The sequence below is a fragment of the Corythoichthys intestinalis genome, chromosome 1, assembly GCF_030265065.1.
Source record: "Corythoichthys intestinalis isolate RoL2023-P3 chromosome 1, ASM3026506v1, whole genome shotgun sequence".
Lineage (NCBI taxonomy): Eukaryota > Metazoa > Chordata > Actinopteri > Syngnathiformes > Syngnathidae > Corythoichthys > Corythoichthys intestinalis.
The window spans coordinates 72,620,804-72,631,011 of NC_080395.1; the positions used below are offsets into that span (position 1 = coordinate 72,620,804).

The 10,208-nt window shown below is 38.6% G+C and overlaps 1 long non-coding RNA gene across 1 annotated transcript; it reads right to left on the minus strand.

Annotated features, from left to right (window-relative positions):
• Positions 1-6,262: 6,262 nt before the first annotated feature.
• Positions 6,263-9,749, minus strand: LOC130921121 (uncharacterized). The gene is made up of 4 exons (XR_009064288.1): positions 9,607-9,749; positions 8,586-8,725; positions 8,339-8,499; positions 6,263-8,229 (listed from the first exon to the last, which is right to left on the minus strand). It is a non-coding gene; the product is annotated as an uncharacterized LOC130921121 (long non-coding RNA).
• Positions 9,750-10,208: the final 459 nt, after the last annotated feature.

Genomic DNA, 10,208 nt, shown 5'->3' on the forward strand with positions numbered 1-10,208 from the left:
CATGAGGCTTCATTTGCTCTATGGCGCCTTCATGTGGAAAATAAATATCATGACAGACAGAGTGATTAAAATATACCATGGATTTGATGGGGTCAAAAGGGCAAGGAGTTGTTATGTGAATGAATGTGCGTGTGTTACTTGAAAGTAGAGCCTATTGGGCCTAAGAAATCCAGCCCGACCCGGCCCGAGCAATTAACTTAACTTTCAGGTCCGAGGCCAAAATAAAACGAAATTGTATTTTTTTATTTTTATCCCTGAGGCCGAAAAAATATAATATATTAATTATATAATATATTATTTGTGAGGACCCAGAAGGAGGAAATGCAGGGATGCAATGCGTCAGTCAGACCTGGACAGAGCACTGCTTGGAAAATGGTTGCATTTTGTGTGATCACATTTGTGACAACACCTAGGCTTTAATTTGTTATTATGCACGTCTTTTGTAACAAATTCTCCCAGTTGAACAAGACTGTAAAATGCATATTAAATAAACATTTATATCTTTCATATTTGTGTGTCTGTTCTATCAGGTGGATAGTTCATGCGTCATTTCCTTGGCAAAATGCAGCAACAGACATTTATTTTAATCAAGTTGGCTGAAAAGAACGCAATTTTTCTTAATGTTTAAATAGTCTACATATTTATATCATCATAATAAATGCATGTACACAACGAAATAACGCTGGATAGGTTTGTTAAATATATTTCTGTGTGGGATATTGTGCTCTCATGGACGCACCTCTCTGACGAGAGGAACAGCAGCATATACAAAAATAAACTAAAATACTTTTAAATAACATTCTTTATTTTAATGACTCGCATCAGAACAAACAAAAGAACAACCTACCTTAAGGAGCACTAAAACAAAATAAGAACATTTTAAAGAACACCACGAAGTCCTGCTTTGCATAAAGAGGTGCGGCCCTCGAAACAAATGATAATAAAGATGTTTGATTAATATCATATCCATATCAAAATTCGAAAAGGAAATATCAGGAGGCAGAGTTGCAGACTCCCGGAGAGCCCCAGAGCCTTCATGTGCGCAAACAATGCACTGGTTTACTGCGGCTCATTTTTGGGATTACCACAGCGCTCTTTCTCTGTTTTATCCAGTTTTTTTTTATTTTATAACAAGTATTCCTTAGTTTAACTTCCATATACAAATATACATTTATTTTTAAAAAAAAGTTAGCGAGAAGAAGTCCGGCCCGACCTGACCCGACCCGAACGTAAATGAGTGACATTTTGGGCCCGACCCGAGCTCAAGATCTAGGCTCTACTTGAAAGAATGATTGCTTTATTGTAGACATTGACACATAAACAAGGAACAAGACACACATTTCATTCATTTTTATTGAGGAAAACTTTCCTAATTTCCAAAGTTTTTGGCTTTAAAACGGTTTCAATTTTTTTAGATAGGATTTCTCCTGCTTTTGAAAATAGTCTTTCGCAAGGGACGGATGAGGCCGGGGTACAATGCCTCAACATATAGATGAAGTGTTCTCTTGGTACCCAAGTTCTTCAGAACAAAGTTTGCACTTCACCTTTTGAAAAATCAGCAAGTAGAAGAAATACATTAAAACGAGGGATACACTGTGTTGTCACAATAATTTACAATATATATTCACACTGGTTATTATAATTTGTACCTTTTTAGGAGGGAACTGCTCAAAATGAGCCCAGACAGGGGATGTTCTCTTCTTTTTCGATGTTGAACAGTGCGTCCATTGCAAAACGAATCCGATTGAATTTAGGTTTGAAGATGCGAGCTGGGTGTGTCAGTGTCACCTGTCAGCTCATTGTCGTCTCGGTGCGCCATTTCATTTCGAATCACCGGCGAAACTATGTGTTGGCGATGACGTAGGAAGCCCGTCTCGTGAGGCTTCGGACGTAGCAACGTGCCTTCCGAGGCTTCGGGCGTGGCCACAAGCGTAATCAACACATGCCTCGATGCGCGCTTTGCAGATTTTTTTCCGGTTTGCTCGGCACACGCATCGGCGCCTCGGCACAGTAGGGCACATCACTACTGTACATTCAACATACGGTACTTAAGGACTGTAGTGGGCATTTCACTCTACTGTCATTTAAATCTGTCTATGCTGTCCTCACTCCAAAGCGTCTACTTTTCCAAAGCTAGACAGCTAGTGAACGACGCCTTAATAATCAGACTTCTCCCTTTTTCATCTGATTTATTAATAAAATAGCCTCAAACCATTGTCCTCTTTAGACCGTCGTAAAACTACAACAAAAAAAGTACACAAGCATTGCATTTAATTAGCAACAACGTTAGCTTAGCACGCTATACAGGTTCACTAAACAAACAAAAAGCGTCTCATACAAAAAATAGAACATTTCGCTTACTAACATAATATGTACATTCTTTACAACAACCATACTTACGGACAAATCTTGTCCAAGGATCATATAAGCACAACATTACAACGTAGGCGTCAGCCCGAGACGTCGTGCAGCCATATTGAACTGGCAAGAAAAAAAATAAACCATGTCGCAAAGCGACCACAAGTGTTCGCTGTTAGACAACACAAAAAGCCTGCTGTAAAACTTACCAAAAGGCAGAATACTGTCTGAGCGGCACATGTGCGTTAATTGCGTTAAATATTTTAACGTGATTAATTAAAAAAATTAATTACTACGCATTAACGCGATAATTTTGACAGCCCTAATATATATATATATATATATATATATATTAATAAAATGCAGACCCATAGAAATGTAGTCCAGTCAATACACATACACACAGTAGGCTATGTGCCAACTAAACATTTTTATAAATTACTATCGCGACAATTGTCCTTGACAAATTGTTATTCCCATTCAATTGATGTTCTCATTCAATGTTCTAGATTGCAAACAAAAACCGAAATAAACTGACAAACTATTCAATCAGCATGTTTCCAAACGTAGCAGTTCAAAACTACGTTTCCCATAATGCCTAGCGCGGTTTAGCTTACTGATAGCTAGCTGAGGCAAAAATCAAACTTTGCTGTATAAGTTTACAATCATCGGCAGCGCGCCGATGCGACACCAAACGGGATTTTACAGTCAAAGCTCCGACAGAAGTCAACACTTGCCATTATATACGTATTTATCATTAAAAAAAAAAAAAAAAAAAAACTTCAGGCATGGTGGCCAAATCGTCAACCCAGTAGATGGGGGTAATGCCTCATGATAGTGGTAAACTGCCAACAAAAACAAGAAGAACTACTTCCATCCATTCTCGTAGGAGCCATGTCAACTGCTGCCACCCAGCAGTCGGAGGAATTCTCTTCAAATTAGTCCCGTGAAAAATCATTTTTAAAAAATCATAAAAACCGGACATTTTTATGAATTTATAAAACCCGCCCGGACCACGAGGACACTCTGTGAAAGTAGGACTTGTCCGGGCAAAAGAGGACGTTTGGTCACCCTATGCTAAACAATATATTTGTCAAGTTATATAACGTAGTACTGGGCATTAAAGTAAACATGAAATTGTAGAACTGAAGGGTGGTCTAATATTTTTTTCTATGACTGTCATTTAAAGAGGAAAATTTAGACTGCATTTTGTACTGCTACTTCGGTAGGCCTAGTACATATTAGAGCATTGATAAACTATAAATATTGACAAATGAAATAAGGATAAGGAATGAAGTTGTCCGGATAGTGTTTGTGCAATATTCAATGCCTTCACTGTCAACTGCTGCTACTTCAATTATTTGCACCGCCTGAACATAGGACTACTTCATACATATTTTATATTTATTTAGATGTGCTACTTTATTCTTGCAAGCTACTTTCGAGATTTTTTTACTTGTCCTGCACTGTAAAGGGAGATGCTCCACAATTTCATTGTACGGTACAACCATATGATGACAATAAAGGGCTATTCTATTCAAATAAATGAAAAGCAAATCAAATGAAAAAATACTTTATTTATCTAAGAGCTAAACTGCTATCCAGCAATCAATCGAAACAATCAAGGAATCTAAACAAATGACATGATCTGAATGTTCTAAAATGAAAGAATCTGCTCTCCGATGAGGGACTACCCAACGGATACATTGCGGAAGGATGACGTAATAACGGCGCACGCACACGGCCTTTTAAGTCGAGGGTCTCAGGTTCGACACAGCCCGTGGCATATACATTTTATACAAATCTATAAAATAAGATACGCTAACATTTTATACGGGCCTTCCCTGTTTACTATTTGATAAAAATTGGACCACTCTAGCGGTTTTTCCGCCACTTTCGCATGTGCTGGGAGCTCAAAGATTGGGCCCCATCCTTTGCGCTACATGTACTCCAGTTTCTTCCCCCAAAAAGCAAAATGTGCCAAAAGTGCAGATTACGGAGAGAAGTCAGATAAAATGTGAAATACTCTAGATAATAAAGGGACTTCTTCATAGTCGCTTGAACTTTTGAACAACATACTGTACAAGAGGTTTGTGTGTTATTCAAGGGCGTAGGTTTGGTCTCAACATTGGTAGGGACAATATAACAGCACAACCTACATGTACACTTTTTGCTGGGGACGGGACATTAATTAAACCAAACAGATTATTGAACAGGGGTCAGGGCCACATTTCTCACGAATATGAACCTAAATAATTGATAGGCAAAATGATCAGAGCAAAAAGAAATCTGTATTGACTTTAACTTTTATGTGAATTGGTTCACAAGACTCGAACAAAAAATACTCAAATGAAATTGTGATTTTTTTTTTTTTCCTTTCATGTCATGTTCATGTCAGTGTCCCTCTGTAGTGGACCCATTCTTGGGACTTGCACTCTGAAGTAGGGCTACAGCTATCGAATGTTTTAGTAATCGAGTATTCAACTAAAATTGTATTGATAATCGAACTTTTTTTTTTTTTTAGGTAAAGTGCAATTATGAATATACATGAGAAAACAAGACATTTCACCTAGTATTGAACCAGACAATCAATGTCTTTATATTCGATGTATATTGTTGAAAACAGCCAACAATTGCATCTCAGATGTGACTAGAAAAAAAAAAAACAACAAATTCCCGGCTTTCACTCAAAAAATTTCTAGATCTTATTAAACAAAAAATTATTTCTTACCTAAAAATGTCATTACGCTTAAACACATCACTAAAAAGTTAGGTGTTTTTCCCCACGTGTTTCAATTGAATTTCCATTTGTGTCAAGCTATCTTTAAGTACTTGTTTAAAGTTTTAAATCAGTCTAAATTATAAATCCTGTTAGGATTTTGAGTTTTTGCAGTGCTCAAAACAAATGTATGATACCTGCGGTATTGGAGCAAATTAGGCCCAGTGCTACTTGGTGTTTTATCCAGCAATGACTACTGAGCTAAAATTGACAGTTAGCTTTATTATGTTTTTATTTTACACGCTTATCACTCTACAGCAGTGCGTTTTTAAAGATTAAATGTAGCCTGTATGCAAGACATGTTAGCCACGCATCGACAGTAGTCATAAGCAACAGAAACCTAGCCCTCTGCAGGGCAAACGTTACGTTAGCAAGGTATCTAACGTTAATCTTATTAGCGCTAAGAAGTCTACTGCTTTAACATGGCGAGTCTGTCATTTCGCATCAAGTTCTATATACATGGGGCTAATGCAGCAGAGTCTGTCATTTCGCATCTAGTTCCATACACATGTGATATCTTTGAGATGCATCAGATGCTACCTCCCATAGCAAAAATTTGTTGCTCATCTGTTGCTTAATCTCGTCTTGTGAGACGAATTTGAGCGTCTCAGATTTATCTCATTCTCTGCTTGTTTCTGAATTTGTGCTCCTAAGGGTACCCTTAGGAGCAAGGAATGAGTCTAAATGAGCAAAGACGTCATTGAGACAAAGGAGATCAATTCGAGCAAACCAGATGAGCAATATTTGAGAAGTAAAAGAAATATACGAGTTCTCAAAATTGTCTCAATCATGTCTTGGTTTCTTTGCAGTGGAATTTAAGAGAATGGAATGAGAAACCTGAGACTTATATGAGATATATCCGAGACATATGAACCTTAAAGATCTCATCTATGTCTCACTTGATTCTCTTAAAGGTCTTAGAATTTGGGTTATCAGAGCCATATTTGAGGCATGTGAGAGAACATTGAGAATGTAATTTAATATGAATGATAAATTAAGAATAACTCAATGAAAAGTAATGTTTAGTATTACAAAGTTTTTGCATTTTTTAAAAATCACAACAAAATACAATGTGTAAGAACAAAAACACTTGAAAAAAGCCATTTCAACTGTGTGAAAGCTTTATTTAAAATATTTAGAACAGCTCACAATTACTTCATAAATACATTAAAGCAACACTAGGTAAGTTTTCAAACTTTATAAAATATTTTCATAACATTTTTGATCATATGTCAACTGACTAGTTGAATGCCAGCTCTTAGATCTTGAAGGGGTCTTAATCGCTTTCACCGTCACTAATTGACTTTCCCCATTCATTATAAATATGGAAGTCGATGCTAACGCTTTCTGCAAAGATGGGAGAGCAGCGAGATAAAAAGTTTGTCTGAAAAGAAAGGGCTGCTACCAGGAATTACAGAACGATGAGTTCGGGTGGGGTGGGCCACACTGATTAATTACCTTAATACTTTTCATCCTTCACACAGCCGCTGGAAACATGTTTTATCCAGCTGCAGGTGACCATTGTGATTTTACGACACCATTCGGGTGTGTGCTGGTCCTCATGGGAAACGCGGTCTTCCTTAAGGCAAAGCACTACAGCTTTTGTCCAACCGCGTCGCTAAAATCTACTAAAACTGAAAAGTTACCAAGTGTTGCTTTAAAACTGTTGGCTGCCATTGACAGCGCTTAAACCTTCTCTCCATCTGAACTGGAAGCGCTGGCAGCAAATTAACGAATTCACCGTCGTCACCCTTCTAGTTAAAATGCAGTGGATGTTTATTAGTGACAGATTGAAATTCACAGATGAAAAATAAAAAAAGCTAAAAGATTGGACACTTAAATGGCACTGAAAGGGTTAAAATGTGTTTGGAATGAAATACAGGTAGTCCCCAGGTTACAACGGACAAGACTTCTCGTTTTCGACTTTACAACATCTGCGTCTTGTTTTTTGTTTTTCAATGTTGACTTTTTTGTGATGCATGCATACTTATATTTTGGCGCAGGAAGCATAGAACAAGAAGCGAGCATATGTACAGATGTGCCAGCTCACCCCGCACACGCAGCAGCCGAGTGACAAAAGTGACAACCTGCGCGCACATTTGTTGCTTGTGAAGCACCCGCAGGCGACGGCTGTATATAATCCCTTTTGTACTGCTTTTCAATTGCGGTTAAATACTTGGGGTGCAACTGTTATGTTGTTTTTGATGATGTGCGGATGCTAACTGATACATGCTAATAATTTATTATTGCTGTATCAGGAGCTACTTGTAAACGCAAATGTGAATTGTTGTTATAAAAGGTGAGACTGATTTAATTTAATCTTATTTTAATTTCATTCTGAAAGTGTTGATGTAATGAGAAGCTGAATAAAGTCAGCAAACCACACGGACGTCTCATCGAACTCACTGTCTAGCTAGAACTTGGCTCTATCTTGGCGAGGAAAGTATAATCTGTGTTTTGGGATATTTTTTAGAAGGTGTTTTCAGGTACTTAAAGGGTTCATGCAGACTTATGTGGAAATCCTGTGTCCTCAGCGCGCTTGCGCAAGCATTCGCAAATCGGCTAGTACTCACTATTTTTGTTTTTATTGAGTTTAGTTAGTACCTTCTCATGGCCTCAAAAGTACTTTTTGCATGTTATTACCCTCTCATACTTTTAACCATTTTTTTGTGTTAGCTTTAAAGCAGTTGACCACATTAGTCACGTAGCGCATTTAAACTGTATTTAATATAACTACATTTAAGTATTTTCTTAAGGCATTTTTTAGTACGTTCTGCCTATACGCATCTAAACAAAAGAGTTGAGCGCGCACAGTACTACTTTGGGTGTCAAATTCGACTCAAGTAGACGTTTCACCGATGTAGATTTTGGCAGAACACCGGAGCTACGGCGCCAACACAGGAACGGAACTTGTTCGTAAATCGGGGACTACCTGTAGGTAAACCTCAACTGGAGAGAATTTGGAGATACAGCACTCCTACGAAATGGCTCTTGCTCTGCATTTATATGCAAAGGCTTTTTTTAGTTTGCCTCCTCCATATGATCCAAGTCAGGCAAATTCCCAGGCAAATTCGAAAACCTCACGACATAAGCTGTAAAACAAAAATAATATCTTGCATGAGTAATTTGACTGATGGAGCGCATCCACCACAACAACTACACACAAGTTTAAAAGGACAAAATAATTTTGAGAAAACTTACTCATGATTCCTGTGACTTTTTTCTGGTCAAGGACCCCCTTTTCTGAGGCATTGATGCCAGGACGACCGAAAGGGATTGCATGTTGACACTCTTCAATAAGGAAAAAGTGATCTCAAAATGCATCAAATAGGAACATGCAAGGGCAAATGATGGTTCAGCACCTGTTGAGGCATTTAAAACAGACTCGTGTCAAGTTGGGCCTCCTCTTCCCACGAAATATATTCAATAGTTGCCTTGTAGAGCTTACCATCTGACCATTTTGCTAAAACGGGATTTCCTGATCGAAGATCTTGCAGCTGTACTGGAGCCTCATCCCTTTTCAAAATGGCAGCTCTGTAAAGATGTTGCCGGTATAACCATCCTCCCATCTGACAAATGCAAAACACTCTAAGAGAGAATGAGGAAAAAAAGATGTTGAACAATTTATATTTGGGCAAAACAATTTACCCTGGTGTTTTTAGAGGTAATTTGGACCACAGGCTGAAGGCTGCAATTCAAAGAGCGTGCATGGGTAAATAGTAAACCTACTTAGAGGCAAAAATAAAATAATAATGAGTAAAAAAAAAAAAAAAAAAAAAAAGCAATTGAGACATTCTGTTTCAGGACCGAGAGGAAAATATGAAATAAATGTTGAAATAGTTAGTCTAAACAGGTGTCAAACCGATTCCAGAAAGGGCCAAGTGGGTGCTGGATTTTGTTCTAACCGATACCGCGCAGAGTTTAACCAATGAACTTTCTGCTGAAACAAGCAGCACCTGACAATGATTAACTGATTACACATGTAAAAGATCTGATTGGCACAAAAGTATCCCCCTTCATTGGTTAGAAAGCAAACCTGCACCCACTTGGCCCTTTCTGGAATCAGTTTGACACCTGTGGACTCTAGAGCATTAATAGGAGGGGTAGTCTAATCTGTAGAGTTCTTGGAGTGCTCTCAACTAAATCATTTTTTAATTTTACCTTTTCATGCATAACCAACCAAATATCAAGTTATTAGCCGTGGTTAAATATGCACCATTAACACCGACATTAGCAATTACTTAGCATTACCTTGAAATGAAAAGTCATGCAAACGTGTGTTCAATACTATTATTTCATAGGTTTTGTTAGCATTTTTCTGGCGAGGAAAAGATAACTTAGTCCCGTGATTAGCTAGGAGTTTGGCGTTAGCCAATGATAGATACAGTATATGGTAAACTAGTTCGCCTCAGGCCCACAGAATTTCGTTAGTTAACTCTTATTCACAAAATAATCGATAAGGCGTTCACCTATCCAAGTCTCTCTCAGCGTGGTGATGTCGAAAACTGCTTCAGTTGTGGCCAGAAGGACACGTTTGTTGTATTTTCCCGTGACCGTAACTTTCCGCTCGTCAGAGTGCAGCTGTGATGTGATAGTCATTAGTGTTGTATCGGTCGCGAACGATTCGTTCTTTTTGAACGAATTGTTTGGGTGAACGAGACCGAACTAATCACCATCTGCACTGATTCGTTCTATGAAGTTGGTGGCGCTTGTTCGCTGCGTGGGAGGGCGTTGAGCAAGCGGCAGCGTCTTCTGACATCGCACACGACCAATCAGACGCCAGCCTCATCGCGGGCAGGGGAGGGAGCGGAAACAGAATCATGGCGTCTGTCACTCATTTCCACGTGTGGCCAATAAGCAGCCAGCGTGCAGGCAGGGGGGAAAGACTGAGTTTTGTCACTTCCCGTTCAGTGATTCGGTCCTCCGGTTCCTGACCTAGCTTGCTGCTAACTTGACTTTCCAGTAATGACTATGCGGTGAACGAGTCATAAAATGAAAGGAAACGACTTTGTCACATATTTGTTAACGTGGAGCCTATCAAATGCTGCTCAAAAAGACAAAAACACCACAC